Source organism: Andrena cerasifolii, chromosome 10 (genome assembly GCF_050908995.1).
Source record: "Andrena cerasifolii isolate SP2316 chromosome 10, iyAndCera1_principal, whole genome shotgun sequence".
NCBI classification, from domain to species: domain Eukaryota; kingdom Metazoa; phylum Arthropoda; class Insecta; order Hymenoptera; family Andrenidae; genus Andrena; species Andrena cerasifolii.
This window is the reverse complement of record NC_135127.1, coordinates 3,155,443-3,179,208: the sequence shown is the minus strand read 5'-3', so window position 1 is coordinate 3,179,208 and position 23,766 is coordinate 3,155,443. Positions and strand designations below refer to the sequence as shown.

At 38.4% G+C, this 23,766-nt stretch overlaps 1 long non-coding RNA gene across 3 annotated transcripts in view; it reads left to right on the top strand.

Annotated features, from left to right (window-relative positions):
• The window catches only part of LOC143373966 (uncharacterized), a 307,099-nt gene that overhangs the window by 209,653 nt on the left and 73,680 nt on the right, over window positions 1-23,766 (top strand). The window contains exons 1-2 of one of the 3 annotated variants that reach the window (XR_013086577.1): window positions 11,473-11,507; window positions 16,119-16,169. The exons of 1 other annotated variant lie outside the window; for it this stretch is intronic. This is a non-coding gene — a long non-coding RNA (uncharacterized LOC143373966). Of the gene's footprint in view, window positions 1-11,472; window positions 11,508-16,118; window positions 16,170-23,766 lie in introns of those variants that run through there. One more of the 3 variants, XR_013086578.1, reaches the window with a different exon arrangement.

The following is a 23,766-nucleotide window of genomic DNA, read 5'->3' as shown; positions in this document are numbered from 1 at the left end:
TAAAAACTAGTTTATTAATAGGATGGACAAAAATATAATAGAATAAAGTAAAATATGCACAATGGTTCATGCTTCGGAGGCTTCCGATCGACGACTGTCTACGCACGCCACCGTCGACGACGATCGCCTCTTGTCGCCGTTGCGATCTTCTTTTTCTTTCACCATGGGCTTCTCGACTCACTCATCTCAATCGCTCGATCCTTCATGTATAATTGTAGATGTGGAATACCTGGACTGATTATCTCGCGTCTCAGCTGACTGGTCACCCTCAGACAGAAGACATATCCTTCACTTGACGTGCACAGGAATTGCCAATTCGGAAAATAGGTAGATCTGAACAAGTGGTAACCACCCCATAGCACGGGGCTACAACTGGAACATCGACTATAGGATATTTAACATCGCTTACAACAGTTTATTTTCATGTATACCTAAATAAAAAGAAAGCAGTATTCGCTCGTCATGTTTCGCTTCTGAGGCAACGAAGGCCATTGGTCACTGTCGCGAGAAGCTGAGTAGAAATCGATGCGGAAACAGTGATTAATACCACTGGACATTTATTTGTCAGAGAAGTGGCGTGAGTTTAAACGTAACTCGCTGCAAACACGAGCGAGCTCTATTTGCTTATGGCCCTTCGGGACTGGTACACCATCTGGCAAGGTTAATAGCCGGTTCTCTTAGGCGAACGACCAACCCCCGTAACTGGGGAATGAGTCGTCGATGTGTGTTTCGGAAACGTGTTCGTACGTACAAGTTGTACAGCGTGTTGTAAAGACGCTGGTGCATCCGCGCCACCGCGTTGTGGAGGAGCTACTCAACACGTGTGCGTCCCCTGGGAGTTCCTAAGGATGCGACCACCGCAACGTGCAGGGGAACGAATCCGATCTGGGAGAGACGTCTGCGGCGATGGTAGTGGTTAAGACGTCGGTTACTCCCACGGGAATCCTTTAAATTTAATATAGAGTCAGTTGGAGAGAACCTAATAAAATTGCTGCAGCCCGAAGCTACCGGGGTAGAGGGTTGCCGGGGCGGTTGCTCGGGGCTTCAGACCAAATGGCTGAAAAATCAACCGAGATGCAACGTTAAACATCGTCGCTGCAAATCGAACGAAAAACATCCAGGGCAAAGAGAGAGTTTCTGCTGGTTTGAACACCGAGCCTGGCCGGGGAACCCTCTCACGTGCGCGGTGCTCCTTCAAGTGAAATTTCCGTGGTCGATAAGAGGGTGAGCCGAACGAGATTTGTCTCAGATTCGCTGTACGTGAATCCTGCCCTCTTGATGATTTCCCGATTAAAGTGGGACGCACCGTGACATTATTAAACGACGTAACTTTATTTCGCGAACAACTGCTGTAAGAATCTTCGGATATCTTGATCCGAAGCTTCTCGTAATCGGTTGTACCTGCTGCGAAAATTAATCGCAGTTTACTGTGTTTTCATTTTATTATAGCACCCTTTGGTTAAGTTTACGGACATATTCATGTTGCGTCAATACAGTATACGCTTGTAATTGAGAGGGATGGTGACCAATGTTCTTCTCCATTTTTGGGGTAGCTGCTATTATTGAGAGTCAGTTCGTACAGTTGAAATGGAGCACCGAGATAACGTTGAATAATGCAGCGCCCACAACACACTGCACGATGATCTGGAAACTGTTTAATGTTTCCACTTCATCGAGTTATCTTATTATATGTGTAGCGATGGCAATGCCATGGGCAGCGTGCAAACTAAAAATGAGCCGATAATGAAAGTTTCCGCTTCATCGGGGGAATGTTTGTAACAGGATTGTAGCTAATCACGTTAATTCTTCGATAACGAGTTAAGTAAATCAAACCTGTTTGCATAATGGATGAACCTCGTAAAAGCGAACATGCCGAATGTAATGGAATGGCTAATAATAGTAATTCGGTAAATTTCTCAAATGCGAACTGCATTGTGATACATTATTGCTAATGACGTTATCGAGCGCCTCCACTACGGTGTTATGTTAGTCGGACGCAGTTTCCACGGACATTTCTGAAGTATTTCGCGATGGTCGCTACAAGCGGGGGAAACCTTAAAAGGTGTATAAGTTTTCTTGATAAAAAAAAAGCTCTATGGTGGTTACCCCGACTCATTTACATTCCGTCCACGCCGGATAATAAGTCCCAGCGAAAAACTGGCGGCGGTTTAACGGAAATCAGCCGGCGAATAATGAAACTGCTTCGCATTCTTTACCTCCCAGGGGCGGAGACGAAATAATTAAGAGGAAAAGATCGAAAGTTACGCGGGTCAACGAACAGCTCTTTTCCTTTAATGGAGCCTCAATATTAACCTGAATGGTTTGCTTCAAACAATCTGGTACTCAATTATCTTACCAACCGAAATATATATAAAAGGAGCATCAAAAGAGGCACAGATTTGGCAAAAATTTAAAATACATATCTTGCTTTCATGATTATAGAAGACTAGCGCCCCCATCTCGGCTTCACCCGAGATATTAGCGTGACTAATTCATGTTTATTAGAATTAATATCTTTTAAGGAAATGAAGTATTTTGAAAAAAAAGCTTGATTTCTTCGTAATATTTCGGAGAAGATAACATTCTTGGTATAATGATTTTCTGACATTAGGATGAATTGTTGTTGCGCATCACCTGCCGGAGCAATGATGGCGAATATTGCCCATCGGTCGTATTTGAACTGCTCCTAAGTTAACATACCTAGTTAATTCCTGGATCATAATTCAATGCAAGCAAACCTTTCGGTAACATTCACTCTTTTATAAGTCCAGGATTTACCAGTATATCTTAATATAATAAAGCAGAAAGTGTTTGTGTGTTTCTCTGTCGCCTAAAAACATTCGAAGGGTAAAAAAACTCAAGGGGGTCATGAAATTTGTCCCAGCTCATTTTATTTACCTACACCAAATCCACATGAACGGGGTGTACTACTATTTTCACAGAAAAAGATAAATAAATCAAAAACAATTTTTTTTGTAAAATCAGAATCTAAAATTTTGGGTGAAGCTGAGTAGCAAGCAAAGTTAGTATTGCATACGTCTCGAGCAGGAGTGGATGGATATCTTGACAAATTTGATCGCACTCGGGGCGTAGTACCATGCACACGAGGTACACATAAGTCTGCAACAGTAATTTGTAACCATACGATCATTGTAACATATATGTCCGCGCTAATCCACTTCCCTAGCGAGAAAGCGCGCGAAAAGCTTTGCCATCTGGTGGTGACATCACGGTACTGCTGCGGGCAAGGTATCGCGCGGGCCGAATATGCGCATGCGCGTGCGAAGTAAACTGTCGTATACACGGGTCACGTGGTCTGCAAAACAGCCGTACACATGAAACGTTTACACATAAATTACATGTTAATAACGCGTTTCTGAGACACGTTACATAGCCTATGTCCATCCTAGAGAAAGCAAGAATAACGTGTTAAAATTTGAGGAAGATCATTCAATAGGTTTTGAGTTTTGCGCGAACATAAAAAATCGGCTCTCTCTTTATGTAATAGTATAGATATATATACCTACTACTACGAAATTCGGAGTTTCTTAAAAACAGCGTATATAAAATTCGCTTCGTCCTTCTAAATACAATCCACCTACAGCTCCCTTGATAAATTAAAATCGATTTTCCGAGAACAAATTAATTCCTGTAGAACAGCATCGCTTAATATTTCAAGTTACTTGTTGCTCGCACATAGAAATGGTTTTCTATTAAAAACTTCGCTCCAATAATTATTAGATAAATAAACGACAACTTTCGAGGAAATTCTTTTAATAAAGTAAATTGCAAATCTTCCAGCAGGTGAATTTCAAATTGTCACTTCATTTCACTATATCATACACATCAATTAAGTAACCCACATGCTTATTATTTCCCATTCCGCTTTTGTGCCCGCTCCGAGCATTTCCCTCAACGTTTCCAAGGGAAACCGTATTATGTTCGCTCTAGAATGGAGAAACGTATAGGCCTTTCTCGAAATGCACGCTCCCAAGATGCTACCGGCTTCGGTGATGGGTTTGTATTTCATTATATATCACAACGACGTTTCATGTTTCTTCCCCTAACCGTGGCTGTTCCTCAGGATTATTTATTCGGCAGGTTTCCGCAGAACTCGCAGTTCCGGCAAAACCGGATACCGCCTACGGTAATGCACCCGGTCCGACAGGCTGTACGTAGGGGGAGCTCGGATGAAACAGGGCAAAAAGAACTGAATAAAACACGAAATAGCAGTTAGCGAAGAAAAATACGCTGCTTCGCGGAACGCTGAATTATTCTCTCTGTCGCTAGCTCAAAGCAGCCAGAACGCACCGCGTAGCCTTTAGAGGGTAGTATTTTCTCGATTGTGCGCGTTTTTCTTCTCTCTGGTTGGTCGTTTCCCTCCTCCCGTTCGATATTTCAAATTCAACTGCGTCGAAAGGTGACGAAGTGCAGCTTACCACACTTCCAACCCGCGTCCTTCGACCGGGCGATCGTAATTTGTCGTGCATTTACATAGGTCGTTAATAATATATAAATCATGCTCCCTTTACAATGACAAGCCGGTTCTTACGTTTTCGCGTGTCCCTCGCGTGCATTTTATCCGGGCGTTTTGTTTACGGACATTAAAATCACATTGTTACTGTTCTAGACATGTTCCAGCGACGTATACGACTGCAATATATTGCCGGTTAATTTTTATTACTCGTATCGCAATACGCGGTCTCGTTACGCGTGGCTTTAGTACACGAGAGAACGTAACGCACAGGCGATATTCCGTTCGCACGCGAGCTGAAAAATATCTCGTTCATTGAATAGCGGGGATACACGGTACTGTGTCCAGAAGAAACCTCGTTACAAACGAACCGGAGGGGAGGGTTGAGGCGAAGGTGGTTAACGTGCCCTATCTGTCCAAAGGTTCGCTATATTATGACACGTCGGTGGATCAGGGTGCGTGCAGAATAGTCTGCGTGTTTGTTGGTTCGTTCATCCGCGGGGACGTTCGTATTCTCGAACGCATTGCGTGCACTGCCATAATCCCCACGGTGCAACCCCCTTCTTCAACGATAAGCAGACTGACGCCCACACCTCGTACGAAGCTTGTCTGTAGCTTGCAGGTCCCTCGATACCTCTTATCGTTCTGGGGCATTATGCATTTTGAAATTCGTGTTATCCATCGATACGCCTGCTCTCGTAACGCTGCTTTGTTGGTATCGAAGGTGAGAATCTTGCAATGGGAAGTTACGGTAAAGCTAGATAGATTAAGAGCGATCGGTTACTTTTATGGCTGCTATTCGTGTGACGTAATTTAGCGGTTGCTTGCTAATCGTTTCGTTGCATGATCGATCTCATGCTTCTTTCTAGCAATACGTTTTCACCTTGTATATATTCTTGTATCGCTGTTTGATTACTGTGGTGTTGTACGTAGACCTTTTCTTACCTCTCGTCTCTCTTCCTTGGTTCAGCGTGTTCAAAATCCCTGTCTGCGTTTCTCCTATTGTGTCCGCAAGTTTCATCATATCTCTCCGCTTTTTGTAAAATCCTCTTGGCTACGTATGTCTCAAAAAATGGAAACTCCACTTGTTCTGTTTCGTGTTTATGGTTCTCTCTTCTCGTTGTCCGTCGTACCTCTACAATATCCTACCCACAAACCTTTCAAATCGCTCTTTCAACCCGTTCCCAATCTCTTCTCTCTATTCCTGCACATCGTACCTCTAAATTCAAATCTTCCTTTTCTTATATCGCGGCTCACTATTATAATTCCCTTCCACCTGATATTCGAGAGCTAAATCCGTTTCCTGATTTTAAATGTAAAGCACGACAATATATAGTTCTACAGTATTCCTAAGACCTCTATATTCCTTCTTTTCCTTGTCTCGCCCCTGTACGTCCATCTACGTTTATGCATTTCTATCCTAATGCGCTATAATAATAATTCTCTTTTCTCTTATTTTTTTTGTTAATAATTAATAATAATAATAATAATATTATTATTATTATTATTATTCGTTTTTATTACTTGGACATACAAAGCACAGTAATACAAAGCATAGCGAAGTAAAAGGCGAGGCTGCAGTATAATACTGTTAGAAACCTAACCGTAACTAAATGGCCAAAAATAAAAATAAAACTAGAAAAGAAAAGTAAAAACAGAAGAATTAACAAAAAAAAATAAGAGAAAAGAAAATTATTATTATAGCGCATAATATTATTATTATTATTACTAGTAATTATATTGAACGAAAATATATATAGCGAATTTGGAACTTTACAATCGCATAGACGTAGGGTAAACTGCAGTAGTGCTGGCACTGCACTCATCATTGACACTCCTGATTAAAAAAACAAATTTTAAAAAGTAAGAGCTTAAAAAGTACTTTTTTACAATTTCGTACTTTTCTTTTACTACAACACTGCAAATTCCAGTAGTTGCGCTACACATTTTACACCTGTCAAAACCACAAAAAAGTCTTAAAGTTAGCAGTGGGATAAAGGCTTGAGTTTTAAGCGTTTTCTTAAAATTTTGATAAGGAGTAAGTATGTTTGTCGCTTTATAATTCAATAATGGAATGAAATACAGATTTACTAAGTGTTCTAGGTATGTAATCGTGAATAAAATAGTCTGTTTAAGCTTCGTTTTTAAAACTATTTTTTTCTATTTATATATAGGTTATCCTCAAATTTTCGAGTCCCAATGACTGTACTTTTATCACTATTTTTGTTTTTCATTGAATATTTTTAAAATAAAAGGCTCAATAGGTACTCAAGATGTTTTATTTTAAAGGGAAATTAATAATCATCGTTAATAACTGAAAACTACGTTTTCAGGACGACCCCTAAGCAGTCAAATATGTCAGTTTTCGCGGTGGAAGACCAAACGTGCTAATATTCGTCAGAAACGATGAAATGTGCTTCTTTACGTGGCAAACTGGAACCTGCTGTTTTTCATAAGAAAAATGAAACGTACTACTTTTCGTAACGCTCGTTGATAAAAACTTGACAAAAAAAAAATACCTCTTCCAAATGGGATTTCCGCCTAAGCTGCCAATCATTGTACAGTTTACCCTATTTGAATTTATACAGGGTACGAAATTAATCTGTATAAACATGTATGCAAACTGATATTGAGGATGTTGTTAACTTTTCAAGTTGTACAATGCATTTCACAGTTATTGTGAAGATTGCTTTGGAAGGCTAAGTGATACGAATCTGCCATTAGTCAGACATACACACCGTTCCATATAAGAGTGTTCCAACGCCCCTACCGATTTGCAACTGATCTACGCTCCCACGGATCTGACACACGCGATTGGTCGGAGCACTTTCGCGATTGGTCGTAGCACTTTCCCCGCCGGTTTACTATCAACCAAGAGTGTATCCCTGCGCGAAACGAGTACGCTCTAATGTGGAACGCAGTGTAGACGTCAGCGTGGCAAGTTAAAGTGTCTCGCATAGACATATTGTATAGACACAAACTACATTCTTAGAAGCTTAAAATTTAAACTGGGATGATATGAATAGCTCTGTGATGTTTCGTTTCTCGTAGCTGATTCGATAATAGAAGTCCGATTTCTGGTACGGACGGTGACGCGAGAGTACGTATAGAAAATAATTTAAGCCATTTTGGATGGTGAAAGCGGCAGGGCATTAAAAGACTCATAAATTCAAATTAGTGGGTGGTATTACTCAATTTTCGCGAAAACCTATTACATAGCTTTTTGTTAACGGCATTCTGCCCCCGCTATATTCGTCGCCATTCACTGATGCACACCACGGTGAATAACACTTTTCTCTACCGTTTCCCTGCCTGCCTGTCGACCGGCTGGCGCACTTTTAATTGCACATTATAGCCGTCCACCGTGTACACATCCGATGCCAACAGATACGTAGATAAATATTCGCAGATATTAATGCTCGGTATTGTGGAAATATTTCGATCATTCTTCGCTAATCTTGTACCAACTCATTAACCCCGTCTTTCAGTAGTTCTCCTGTTCTTTTCGTATCTACATCACTTGTCATGTTTTCCATTTACTTGTAACTATAAAATATTCAAATGGATCAGGAGCACAGAGATGAAAATCTAACAAGAAGTTGAAGCTCTGTTATTAGCCTCATACGTGCAAGTAAATTTCTATTTTCTAATCAAATTTAACACGAGACATCAATCAGTGGCGCACTCAGGATTTAATATTGGGGGTAGCCGAGTATTTTTAATGCAAATTCAATAAAATTCATGAGGTGATTATACAAATTTATTTAAAGAATAAAATCCAATTTTCTTTTCTTTTTACAAAGCCCCTCCTTGCGGGAGGGATTAAGCCCTCCCCTGGATGTGCCATTTACATCAATAGATCTGAATAAATTTATAAGGGGACAATATTATTGAAGACACTAGTTGATGGAAAATAAAATAGAAATGTAAAAAGATTGATTTCTGTATCAAGTAATGTATACAGTAAGCAAGGTATTTAGTTTTACCTAGAATGAGGTACACAATAATTAACAGCTCCACCTGTTTGTATTTCATTTAATGCTTACGTGTATTAATTATAATTGCTGGTGTCGTTATACTCGAATTGGTGGAATTCTGCGCAGTCCAAATTGGCAGTATTGCTTGTCAGCGACAAAGCGATGGAAATTACAAACAAGTTATCGGAAAGCAAGGGTCCGCGGCTATAGGCGCACTGATTATAGAACGGTTACAAACTAGTTAAACAGCTTCATCGCGGTTATCTGCTCGCTGCTTATACGTATACGTGCAATCAGCGAGTCCTTGTGAAATTAGGAGAGCCGGGTAATTGTTCCTATAATGATTCCGCTGATTCATTAACAGGTCGCTAAGTCGCATTGTCGGCACGCGATGCAACGCATTTCTGCTGATTTACTGATGAATTGTAAAGTGTAATTGTTATCAGCTTAGCAACGCTCCGGTGATTCCGTTGCAGCGACGACCGCCAAAGAGCTACTACATTCATTGCTGAATTTATTGAAATCGGCCATTGTCGGAATTTATACATCTGACAATCCACGGAGGACACAATTCTATTGCTGAAAGGCACACTAATCAACGCCCCTACAATAAAGTTGCCGAAGGAGTGACCGAGTGAACTGTAGATAAACGGATAAATTGCAAACAATTTTTATGATAGTTAGGCGTAACAAGATATTAGCTACCAGGACATTATTACCCCGCCATTCTCGAAAGAGGTAAAACAGGTAATAATAGACGAAAAAGGGGCGCCAGAGGAAACGCACAGTAGACGAGTGGTGTTGTAAAAAGGAAGGCTTTGTTCCAGTAGATTCAAGAGGATGTCCAGTTTGCGGTTGCACCGACCACGATTAAAGATCTTACCGATTCATATCTCTGGCCTGCATACGAAAGCACGGCTACAGTATTTCTAATTTATGGCGTTACCTTTGCAATGGTAATGCCCGTGTAAATCGCGGGAACAGGTACCGGTATCGTGTACCCGGTTCATCCGGGTCATTCCGGAGAAGGATATGACTTAAATTCAGGGTTTATGGTTTCTCCAACGTAAATGATCACGAGGACTCTCTGCTCTCATTTCGTTCCACATCTTCCTGCTTGGGTCTATTTGAAAACGAAAGGGTATCATGCATCATTAAATGCACTTATCCGAACGCTCTTAAGTATTATGCCTGCTACGCTGCGCTAGTTTTATGCTACGTGAAATATACACGGCCGCTGCATCGACGTTTCCAATATCCTCGGGGCAAAGAGCGCACGCTACACCTCCATACACCACGAAAGTTACGGCGATAATACCAGTTTTTCTTGTAAACCTACGAGCTTTCCGGCAGGCCGCTCCTGATGTACAAAAGAAATGGGGGACAAAGAAATTCTCAAGTATTTCTAAGGCTAAATGTTCGCTGAAGAGTGCATCTTCGAATTCAACGCAACACAATTCGACGATGATTAATGTCCTCGCGGTGATGCCGAAAGCCGAGGGAAGACTGTTTTAACATTTTAGCAGAATGTTTTTAGCGACTTCGGGCGAGATGAGTAAATTGACATTAGTATGAAGATCGCAGTTTAAAATAACTATTTATAAAATAGTAATTCCTTTAACGTGAATATGTTATTCGAGTGTTATCACTATTCAATTATCAACCCTTCGTAGTCGCACCTTATAATCACAAGTTGGTCACATAGGGTTCACTGCACCCCTGCGTCATTTCTGAGTTACCATTTTCGTATTTTTGAATTTTTTAACTTTTCAGTGAAAAGACTTGGTATTAGAGCATGATTATAAGAGTATTGCGAATATATAATTATTTATACGTATTATAATTATTAACCCAGACCTAGTCTTTTTCTAGAAATGTAAATGTTGATATGATGAAATTTGTAGTTGAAAAACGCGATTCGATTTGCTAGAATTCACCTAATTTTTAAATTTTAATATTAAGGTCTAAAAATTCGTAAAGGCGCGACTTTTGAAATTGAAAATTGCTTGGGGTGTGGTACATCCCGTATTACCACGAAGGGTTAAATAAAATTTATTTGATAACAAAGTGTATGAAAGCATGTATAGCAATCAAACCAATTGAGGACTTGTTAAAATAAATATAACTAATATGTACATTGTCGTATAAATACAGGGTGTTCCAGAATAAGTGGGAAATATTTTCGGGGTGACTTCGGCACATCTGAACAATAAAGAAGTTTCATATTAACATATGCCCTATTTGACTTTATTTTCGAGTTACGTACAGCGAATTTTGTATCGCCCATTGTCAACGTTGAAACTCTTCGTGAAAGAATTGAAGTCTTATAAAAGTAAGCAGATACAGTTTGTTGAAAATCAAATTCCCTATTTGGAAATATTGCGAGAGCGCCATCTACTAAAGCAAGCTCTATAATCGCGTCAATCGCGTTGCAGGACTGGTGTCACACAAGTATTGAAACAATGCAATAATATTTTTCTCATTAAATAGTCTGTTAAATTTTACAAAATCCATCATCAAACAGTCGAAATTCCCAATACTGCCAATAACAGGTGGCAACTAACCCGATTGGACTGCTTTAATTTTCGCCACCAGATGGCGTAGCGGAAATAAGAAAATGCCAATAAGTCGAAAACAAAATGAAATGAACATTTTTTTATTATTCAGATGTGCCGAAGTCACTCCCAAAATATTCCCCACTTATTCTGGAACACCCTGTATAATTATCGTATACATATAAATTAGAATAAATTACTTCCTACGTTATTTAATGTTTATTTAATTCCTGCGAATGCGGAGGGATGATTTGCGGTTGAAAACTACGGTGCTTCTACGTTACAGCTCCGCAAGCAATTTTCCAAGTTGCGACGACTGTAACGTAATCACTGCCGTGCCACTAACGTTTCCCACCTTAAATTGAGCTATGCCGCACGTAGTTACGGTCGTACAAACCGAGACGCCAACTCATCGGGACGCCGCACCGCGCCGTGCGTCAGTCCTTTGCGTGCTCGCATGCGTTACGTGCATGTAGCTAGCAGTAGTGTAACGCGAGGACAGTAAGTATAGTTATTATAAAGCTAGCAGGAGGCCCACAAAATGCGCCTCGGTGAGCTCATACGGTACCGTACGTGGCGGTCTGCCGCACGCACGGCGATCTGATACGCCGTTCTCGCAGCCTCGTAATTAAAAAGTGCCCCGAGAACGCGAATAATCTGCGATTACGATGTTCTCCCAATATATCTGATGAATAAGAAACATTATCCACTCACGCGCATCACGATTACGTCAGCTTAGAGATGCGTGACACTTCGCATTTAAATTTTGAGTAATAAGAGAATGCGCGAAGACTTGCCGCGGCTGTTTGCTGATGAGATCCCGATTGTTACTTTGTAAATTGAATTTCATAGCATTAGAAGGCACTTCATTGGTGTACCTTTCCTATTTGTACAATTTTAGTTCATCGTTCTACATACATACCGATGACTCACTGCACAAATATTGAATGTCCACTTTTTGTGAAATTGTAGAATGGGGTATTTATCAGGGGTTGAACACTGTTATGAAATCGGTTTCGGTTCTCGAAACAGATATGAAATCCGAAATAATGTTGAAACAGTTGCGAGTGATAAAGGTTCTGGCCTATATTCGTTTCGGTTCCGGTTCTATATTTTATATCGATTCTATATAGGGTTTATACAAAAACCGACTTTTGAAAAAAAAACGGTTTTCGAATTCCACTATTCCCCAAAGAAAACGGTTTTCGAATTTTCACAAAAAATGTATAATTTAAATAGTAAGTAAATATTTGTACTTATTTTAAAAATCTTCGGTTTCCTTAATATTTATGGAATTACAAAAATATAACAAGATAAAATATACTGTATCTATACAAAACCAAATGAATAAATAAAAATTAAATTAACTAAAATACGTACAATTTTTTAGTTCATTTATGGATCTACATAAATATAACACAATAAAATAGACTGCATACAAAACCAATTGAAAAAAAAACTAAAATCAGCACAAAATATACATTTTTTGCAGTGGTACCAAATTATAAATCTTTATTCCATTTAGTATTTTTCTTCAGAAAATGTGAAATCATGAATACAGTTTTACAGTAATGAGTAAATTGTTACATACTACAATATGCTTGTGTCCGAGGCGAGTTTCAAGTCAAAATGTTAACGTTTCTAATTAAATAATTAATTCATTTCTGCATATTAATTCTAATATATAAAACCGATTTTTTCAGTTTTCGAATTTTACAAATTCATAAATAAAAACCGGTGTTTAAAAACCGACAAACCCTAATTCTATAGAAAAGTAACCGAAATCGATATAGTCAGATATTTCGATTCCTTATTGTTATTGTTACAAGGAATCGAAATTTCTATTCAGAATATCGGTCTTCATAACTGTTTCAGTCAGAATCGATATTATAACAGTTTGAAACAGTTATTCTCGGAATCGTTTAAATCCCTAGTATTTCTTCAATTATAAAGTACCTTTGGATTTTTAAAACTCTTTACCTCGAAAACGATAAAAGTGGACATACAATATTTGTGGAGTAAGCCATCGATATGTATTTTCTGTTCAATTAAGAAGCGTGAGAATTCTTCTGACTTTGTGAATAATTTTCAGTGACAAATTAACAGAACTATGGAAATTTATGTTTGAGAAATCAGTTCTCCATAAAATTGGAAGGTGCTCTTTCTATTATATGTAAGTTCTTAATAAACTGTGACTTCTATAAGCTACAATATTTCGAAATTGAAGTAACTGAAGTATAGTGAAAGTTGAATTAGTTTAACTAATTAGTGTCTTAAAACTAATTCCTTCGAACATCCGACTCTTTACCTAATGCATAAATTTCAATTCATTACTTTATGATAGAGTGTAAATGCATATTATCATGAATGGAAAATTAGTATCGCCGTCCACTGAACAATTAATTCTTCTATACTTTAGTAATTATTATTATTCTGTGGCAAACTAGAGCAACTAACCACTAAACTATGATATATGTAACATAAAATGTTAAAAAAAAGTGTTTTCCTTTACACTTGCATTTCTTGCAATAAAACAAATTGAAATTAAAAATACTATTAAATAAGCCTTATTTAATAAGGCTTCATGCACACAGCAGAAAAAAATGTTGGCAAATGGATTAAGCCATTTCCTTTCTATACACCTATATATCTATTCCTTACTTGCAGCATTAAAAGGTTTCGTTCGTTATAAGAAATGCCGTGCTGTAGACCATCGTTACTGAGTTATAAATGTATACAGAATGAAAGGCACTCTTTAAGGTTGCTCCATAAATCTTTTCACGTCAGTTTTAAACGTAAATTAACCAAAGAAATGAATCAAGACGCAGAGCGGGACTCACGAATAGCTTACCTACTCTTATTTCGCTCTGATAGTAGTTAATCGGACTAACGTTATAAATTCTATGGAAGCAAGCCACACCTACCATAAGAGACTTGCATGTGCATAAGTGACGCTGTTTCGCCCTCGCGAATCGATTATTTACGTCATATTTCAAGGTAATTTAAAATGTGTAGATTAAAGTAACTGGCTCTAACAATTCTATTTTCAAAAATAGTAAAACATTAGGAAAACCATCTGCTGGAAAATAAATTAAAATTCGTTACAGCACAAACTGACTTTTTAAGAAAATTATGTGACAGACGTTAATTTATTAGCATTTTATAATTATAATATTAATAATATTCTTATGAATATCGTCTGAACTTTAGTTAATTTCAGAATATTATACGAATAAATTGACAACTTAAGGAAACAGCCTCGCGATTTTAGTAATTTTTAGGCTAACGCGTACGAAACAGTGAAAGAGGTTGAAGAGATCCGAAGTTATTGCTTCTAAAATTCTACGAAATTCCCTGTCCTTATTGTGCTCATTTTATCCCGGTTCCCGGTAAAATATTCCGCTTTGTAGCGTATTCAGCCAGCAAACGTCTTCCATTTCCCCCACGGCCCGCCTTGATTTTCATTTTGTTTTGCCTGATCTTCGACATTACGCCAGCGTCATTGAAGAAAATAAAGTTTCCTCGTTGCCTCCGGGGTTCTGATTAAAAGTTTGCCGATACTACGCGATGACGTAGCTCAGGACTAAATTTATCCATCCACTTGTGTACGAAAAAGCGGATAGACGGGGCACTTCATAGCATCATGGCACCCGCGGAGCTTAAGTGGAGGGCCTGGCTTAAATTGCGCCTCTAATTTCGTCTATCTTGAGCAGGGCAGCAACTACGTTCGTGAATTTTTCTTTCCCTCCCCATATTCCAAAATTCGGTATCCTGCCCCCTTCACTTTTATTTTATTCTCTTCTTTCATGAATATTCCTCTCCACTTATATATTATTAGTCACGCTCTATATTTATATATTTAATATTTTTTAAAGATATTATTTAAGCGTTCCTCTATTTCCACCGTTTCTAGCAGCTTCAACAGATGTAGCCAATGTCATGGAAATGTTGAAGGATTAGATAATACAAATTTATAAACTGCAGGAGCTTATAGTTTACTTTAAATATTGTATATACAGTACGCACCAGCATGATGTAATTTTTATCGCGAAAGACCAACCCCCCCCCCCCATAAACATGACTCATGTATAAAAGAAGCTAATTCCCTTTAATTCACGAAAAAAGTTCTCACGCAAAGATTGTGAAATCATCTTTGTTCATTCCAATTGTACCTTTAATTCACGAAAAACATTAAAAACATTCTCAGGCAAAGATTGTGAAATCAACTTTGCTAATTCCAATTGTATTCTCGTTCTCCGTTCGAACACTGATTCAAGACATTCCTTTATTGGCCACAAATCAATTCAGTGCTCAGATTTTCAGCTTCGGTTTTAAGGAATTAGCGGGCGTTGTATAAGAAAAAACTATGAAGACGACTTAAAACAAAATGTTTCATATCACTAGTGCAGGTTGGCTAATGTTCTATTAATCTATTACCGACTTTGATTCGTTTAAATTAGTCTCTACCAAGTTTTTATTATTTTCCATCGTAAAACGATTTTCATACGAAATTTTTAACAGAAGATGTCCCTCTTATAAAAGTGTTTGTGTCAACTACAGGCCTCGCCCGCTAATTCCTTAAAACCGAAGCTGAAAATCTGAGCACTGAATTGATTTGTGGCCAATAAAGGAATGTCAAGTATAAAAAGTGACAGAGGAATCAGTGTTCGAACGGAGAACGAGAATACAATTGGAATTAGCAAAGTTGATTTCACAATCTTTGCGTGAAAATGTTTTTAATGTTTTTCGTGAATTATATTGTATATACAGTATGCACCAGCATGATGTAATTTTTACCGCGAAAGACCAATGAACGAAAACCCTGCGAATTCATCTGGATACTCTGAAATTTCATCTCTACAGTGAGAAGGATGCCACTTTAATTATTCAGATTTTAATTTTAGTAGAGTTTCAGGTGTCTGATTTCATTTCCAGAGAAATCGTTTTTGTACAAAGCTGAATTCTTATTCGAAGTAAATCTTCAGATTTTACTTGCAGCGTTTATGAAATTGAGAGTTATGTAGAAATTAAAATTAAAATTATAAATTTACTAATATGATATGATTATTACATTTACCTCGTGTTAACATACGTTTCATTTTTCTGTTTTAGGTAAGCACTGGCGTTTCCTCTGTAATGGGTAGTTGATTCGAATCGTCACAGGTACAGTTCAATCTATTTGTACAACTATCGAAGAAAAATGTATCACAAACTCAGCGAAGGATTTCGTGTTTTGGAAGTGCTTCATTGCACAGATCACTTCTGTATAAGTAGGGGTACGAGGAAATGTGAGAAAGTTTCCTGTCAATTTTTTCTCTGGTGTCTGATAGAACCGGAAATATATTTCTTCACATTCCTCAGGGCAATTTCAAGATTCGCACCTTATCGCGTCGAGCTATTTAAATGGGGTGCTATATTTTTGCTTCAGTACCACAGAAATATAAAAAGTAAACAAAGCAAAGATCACTCACTTATAACAACTCCCCTTCAAATAGTTCAGGCTCTAAAATTTGCTCCTCAACAGCCAGTTCCGGATATGATAATTAATTGATCCACAATTATTGTTTTCTTCTCACGTGTTTGCTAAGCTCCTCTCTCCTTACGTTCACGGTACTGAAATAAATACGGGGTTCTTTACTAAACAAAGGCAAAAAGTGACTTTGAAATGGCCTTGTATACATCCAAATTCTAGGTACGAAATTGCAACAGAGATAGTGTTCCTGATTTCTCGATATTTTTTGTTTCTCGAGAAATCAGAAATGAGATCATATTTCTTGAGAATTCTCAAGAATTCTCGAGAAATTGAAAAAAATATTGCAAAAATTATATTTTTGGAATAATGTTGATAATATTTATCAAAAACACGAGAAAACTTTAACTAAACGATTATTCCTGTCTAATTTATACAAAACTTGTGTAAATAAAAACATAGATATTAAATATAATTGGTAAATTTATTTATTTAATACAAAATTTGTACAAAGCGAAACATTACTTTTTATTTTTAAAATTTATTTTTAAATAGTACAATGCGTCTAATGTAGCGTCAGCGAATCTATTTTTTTGTGGCAAAATCTGTTACTGTTATATTTTCACGGTTTATAAATATCTATCTCGGCTGTTAAATGAAAATTGCGTCTTGACCCTTTTGGAAGAAATTCTGGATCATGCAAAAATTTTACACGGGGTACAATAGTCTTATCTCCTCTTTTCAATATTTCTTCTTTAATAGCCACAAGAAACTCATTAGGTACTTAATTCAGTATACAATTTTTCTAAATTTTTAAATAAGAATTTAAGAGCACCTTCAGCAGTTAATAATATCGAATCTTCTGTACTGTGATTTTCTATTGGAATTCATATAGGTTCTAATGTTATTAATAAGACGTATTATAAACTGTAGATGTGTTTATACGTTCGCGATTAACTAATAATACATTCATTTACGAAAATAAGTGAGATTTATAATATTTTTTCTAGACTTAAGTTTCTCGATAAATTATAGTATTTCTCGAGAAATAAGAAATAAGCAATTATAAAATTTCTCGAGAAATTTTCGAGAAACCATTCTCGAGAAGGAACACTAAACAGAGATTACTTTACGTCACACTTTCCTACAAGCACCCTTGCTTGCACATTTAAGTGTACATGTATCTCATGGCTAAAATTCCGCGCAGCTGAAATGACAGGCCAATAATTGTAGGATCTCATATCGAAAACTGCGGCTTCGAAAGGTCTGCGACCCGAGCATTATCCGTAGGGTCTCACGTGACAGGCTGGCCCAGCAGGCCACTGTTCGCAAAAGGTAGCCGCGCACAGCTATGACAAAGTAAAGTATATTAAGCTCATCAGCATGCAGAGTTCGCTCGGGCCGGCTTAATACACGAACCGGAGTCTGGGTACATCCACCCCTTCCCCGTCTTCCACGGCGGCGACCACCCTCTTTGGTGCCACCGACCTACGTTTTACTGAAGTATCTTCCACAGCATCTGCACGATGGTGTATCTCTTTTGCACAACCTCCCTTCCACCTGCTCCTTTAGTTAATCTTTTCTCAGCCCTCGAACCTACGTACCAACAACCGCCCCCCCAGTGCCCTTAACCCGTACACCAGTGTTTCTCAAACTATTCAACGATATGAAATCGTTCTTAAAGCACGTAACAGTTGGCGATAAAAAGTAATCTCGTCGCAGCTGTGGGTCACTGTTGAACCGTTAACGAGGAGTACTTTCTGGCAATATTTTCAGTGTAATATCTTGATGCGAAGCATCCAGTAGTTGTTTCTCTCAAGTCGCCCATCACTCTGAACTTGTGAACTATTTAAAAGTCTAAATAAGTGAAGAATGAGTTTCAGGACGAGGTAACAGATTTTTATTACAGCGTTTAATATTTCACAGCCTCGTCTCTCTTATATAAATATATACAGGGTGTCCCTTAGTATGTGGCACTCACTTCAGGGACGAAAGTAATCAAAAAGTTGTGCATAATATGTAGTTCTTTCGACGAACAAAGTTGGTATATTTGTTCAATTGTTTATAAATAATGCTCGATGTCTCCTCTTCTGACTATTCTGTAAATACTATCACGACGCTCTACGAGTCGTTCCAAAATGTCACTGGATGTCACACGTTCCTGCTCGACGGTGCCTCACCACCTTTCAACCGGGTAGCTAAGCATTTTTTGAACGAGGAATTTCCAAATTAATGGATTGGGCATGGCGATCTTATTGGATGGCTTGCTCGCTTCCCAGACTGAAATCCAGTGGATTTGTACCTTATTTACAGGAGGCCTATTGAAAATGTTGAAACACTTCGTTACAGAATTAAACAATAAATTCCACGAATTCGAGTGACACGTAGAAGTACTGAAAGAAGAAGATTCGTCTGCAGCATCTTCTACGAAAGTGATCCGACACCGATTGGCGGAATACAAATTCGCTGTGTCTCGGAAATAAGGTTAACATAATATAGTAGGTACCTATTTAGTACTAACATCAGAAGAAAGTGAGCTGCGATATTACTCCAATGATTGGACAGACACAACTTACACAGAAGTATCAAACACTAACATGTACTTTTTATTTCGGTGCAAAATTTATACATATTGATTTACTTCAACCGAGATTGTTGCTTAAAGATCGCTTATCTGCATCCTCCTGTCCGTTCCTCGCTTGGCTTTCTCCTTGACATCTTTTTCTCGGGAAAATTCTGGTGGGCTTCGCGCCTACGCCACAGGGACTGCGGGAATACAATAATTCCCGTGGGTAGCCATATCTCTTTCCTCGTAACAGCGCGCCGAAAAACCGGCCGCATCGCGCTGTGAATATTAATGAGTCTTCGGAGGGCCGCAGCACGACAACGCGGCGTAGCCGTCTGAAACGGTTTCCTAGGAATGGGTGGAGGATTCCGGCGGATGACAGGGTTGAACGGGGGAGGAGCGCCAAGTGGTGTATACAAGTCCAACGCACGAATACTTTTCTTCGATACAGTCATCTATGCGCAAATAATGCAAAACTGCGGATTTCTTAACAGTCAAGAGACGGGTCAGGAGTTTTCTTCTGTTTAATTGTTCAAATGCAAAAGATGGGTCACGAGTTTCCTTGTGCTTCTTTAGCCTTTACCAGAAACTGGGGTGACTGTTTCAGTGCAATAATAATAATTCTTTATTGCACAGTAGACATTGCAAAAGAAAACATATAAGAAAACGAGAAAGAACAAAGAAAAAGAATAGTTAGAACTTATACCTACATTAGGGTGGCTCTTATTTTCGACTTTTGAATTTTCTTCGGGGCACCCGCTAGAATAGTTGCAGATAATTATAAAAAAAATCTGTGTAAAGTTTGAGATCGATCGGATAACGGGAAAGGGTCCCCCGGGCCCTTAAACATTTAAATCGTTATTTAATAATTCGCGAAGTCGATTTTATATAATATCCTCCAAGTTATTGGTTAAATCAAAATATATGTCAAACAAAAGTTGTAGATCCGGACAAGTAGCATCTTTTATGTTATATTACTTTTCCTCATGCGACAAACGATTTTCGAAAAAAGTCGGGAAAACTGAAATAAAATATTCACTCGAATTTTGGAAGTTTAAATGCTTCTAGAACACTTTTTATTTATGAAGGCGAACAAAAAAATGGAATTTTTATTTTCGAGGACTATTTTTTAAACATTTAAGGGGGGCACATTGAATTTTGCACATTCATTTATACATATTTTGTCAAATTACATAACTAAATGTTGTTATACAAAAATACCTAATAGTTTTAAATGTAGATGCTGCTGCAGATTGTTGCTAAGAAAAACATGCCTGCCTGGTGATGAGATTTCAAAGCTACCACTGTTTCGAAATGAGAAACGCAAAGATACTTTTAATTTACATAAGTATGGCTATTGTTTGAAGCAGAATAAATGAAAACCATAACAAATTCACGAAATGGTGGCATTTGGAACAAGCAGTATCGACTTTTTCTTAGAACTTTCAACTTAAACAAATAAACAAACACTTAATTTTAAAATATCGCGTTGTCCGTAGTTTGTGCGATAAAGGAACATTAATTTTTTAAATACATAAAGTGTCAAGTCAATTTCTTTAACCTCGTATATGACAATTCTTGTGGAGTTGAACAGACATCGCCATAATACTGTTATTTTAAGATCAGTATAACAAAATAGAGAAATGATAATATGCAACTACATATAAATTAAAATTTTTTGTACAAAATAATGCCATTATACAGATTCGTTTCTAATGCTTTACATTTGAAAGCGCACGAATATGAGATGAATTGTAAATAGAGTTCACAATACAATACAAGACTGATTTTTAATCGCGTGCATAATATTATAATAATTTTAATCACATACTGGTGGCTTTCGTTACCTTAAACCACTTTAATTGCACTTCGTGATCACTAAGTATACCGTCTTTCATTAAGCAATTTATATGAAGGGGTAATTCGAAAATAGCAAGGGGTAGGATGTAATCAAAACGTAGTTCAGTGCCGTCTAACGCGGATCAGGCACGAATTTCATTATACGCGAAATATGATTAATAACCAATAATTTGTCCAACACGTACGAGAGTTGCGTCCACGCAGTAACGTAGCGACAGTTATACAGTGGTTGGTCAAGTTACTATACTGAAACAAAAAGGTTTGAGATTTTGTAAGTTCAAGCGATGGAATGGCTGTAGGTATCTCTGCGAAAAATATTTAAAAAACGCATTTTAACGCTTGAAGTTTCCAACTTTTTAATCAAGGACTCAATTTTTTTCAACCATTATGATTCTGTTTTATCAAGATGAAGCGCAGGAAACGAAGTTTCAGAAAATTTTGCCTTGTTTGAACGTATGCACGGGCCAAAAAATTTTTTTTCTGTAAATCCAACGAAGAGCCACTATAGAGCAAACAATTCTCTTTAATTTCGTTTTTCTCTGGTTTTGTTGTATGATTTTTATTGACCGAGTTATTCGCGATCAAAGCAAAAAAGGTACTTTTCAATTTGAACACCCATAACTTGCGAACTCAAGATCGTAGACAAATTTTCACGAGTGATTTTGAAAGCAAAGAAAGTTTCCTTTGGGAACCTTTAGTTGCCAATTTATGATTTTTTTTTATTCGTATTGAATCCATTTTAAAACGATCCCAAAAATTGACGAAAATGTTTTGAGTATAATAATTTGGCCACCCTCTGTATTATATCTAAAAAAAAAAACGAAATTCTACGCATGACTATTTAAATTACCAGCACAATCTTCTTATTAACTGCGCCAAACTTATTCTTCAGAAATACACTCAGGAGAAAATCGGATACATGGCAACAGATTAAACAGAACATTGGATCCCGATGGGGTGGAGATTTCTATAAATGAAACAAAGAGTACTGATTTCCTTAACAATGACAGAAAAGGGTTCGCGAATTTCCATTCATTCTCATTAAATGGAAGATCAGATCTGGCAAGTTCAGCAAATACAAAGGAGTAGCCAGAAGTTTCTCCTGGGAGATCGCGTGGCCGACTTGAAAAAAATGTCCCCCCTATCTCGATCGCGAATCGTAAATCAACGTCACCGCGAGGATCCTTTCTATAGTTTTAATGAATTATCTATCGCGACGATTGAAAAGGTTCTTCGAACAATTATAGGGAGGTGAAAGAAGAGGGGTCATCGGAGAAGTAGGGGAGGGCAAGCCGCGGGACAGAACACCAGGTAGGGCGTAGACGTGAATGCTGCACGCAGGAACGTGGTGCGGACAATGGCGTCGAGCATACTTCATTAATACCGGGCCTCCCGTTGTCCACGGGATAGCAATGGATTACGTGAATGAAATCGCGGCATAGCTGGCCTCGCGCCTATGTGATGTGTCGGCCGTCAATCGGTGAAGTATGGCGGGAAGAAAGTTTTGGCTCGCCCTCTTCCCTGGCCTCCCCCATTGCGCTTCCTACGGTTGCAGCCGTAGAAGTTTTAAGAGAAATGTGAAAGTTGGATAGAGAATGGATAGGGTGGAGTTATCTATCGATGGCACGAGATATCTCTCTTGCTCCCCCGTCTTCTCTCGCGTACCCCTTCTGCCATGGTGGTCCTCCTCCCCTCGATTTCTGCCATGCGAACGAAGTTGCCCGAATTTTTTTAGATCTCCCTTCCACCTGCACTACCATCTCACGACTCCTCAAAAATAATTCTGCGCGTCGTCTTTGGGGGCAAACGATGGGGGTTAGTGGCGCACCCAGAGGGAGGGCCCTGGCACCCCCCAAGGAAGGGTTTTGTAAATGAAAAAGAAACTGGAGTTTATTCTTTAAATTTGTGTAATCACCTAATGAATTTTATTGAATTTCCATTGAAAATATTTTTATCCGTTCAACTCGGCTTTCCCCAAGATTAAATCCTGAGTAGTATAAGAGGATTGCATACCTCGAGGTCGGTTTAGGCAACGACAATTTGCCTATCACGTAGCGCCACACCAAATCACCAATTGGTAATTGAAAATTGAGTTGCTACCAGTCAACGACTTTCTTGGGTACGTTTCGTTTTGCATAGTTTTCAGGAACTCGTTTAGTTAGCTACCTGCTCATCCGCAGTTTCTGGCACGTCACATCGTTCTCTTCCATCGCGAAAGCCTGGCCAGCGGTCTCCTCTTCATAATGTCTTGGAGGTCCTCGACAGCGAAGATATCTCCAGCCGTGGCGACATTTTTCCTTTCACTGCCGCTGTCCGAAATTAATTGCCACTTCATTTTTATCGCCGTCTATTTATCCCGGCAGTTGCTGCGTTGTCCCCTGTCCCCCTGACAACTGTCTCATTAATCAAGCCTTCCTCGTCGTCAGAACGGCGAAGGTCCCTTTCGTCCCCGTTCCACGGCGCCGAAAAGATTTGCTGACGTGCCGGACTACGTGATCTTGATTGATCGTTGCAGACTGATCGATCCCCATAACGAGTTTGATGAGCATAAGGAAGACTTCCATTACCGCGTAACGATCTTCAAGTTCGCGTCTCCCTCTAGATACCAAAAATGCTCCTTTTTACCTGCACAGTGAAACGAAATAAGGGTGTAACGACGCGGTGACAAAATTTCTTAACGATTGTTGTATTCAGTGACGTAGATCGTTATCTACGAATATATTTCTACGAGAACTTGATTTTAATAACGATGGGATCCAGTTTATAAATTTTAGCTCGTTATTTGAAGAACGTAATATAATTTATCCCTTGGTCATTAAATTTTTTCCTCGCATTTCTGCGGAGGACTGTGTTTTCGTGTTTTT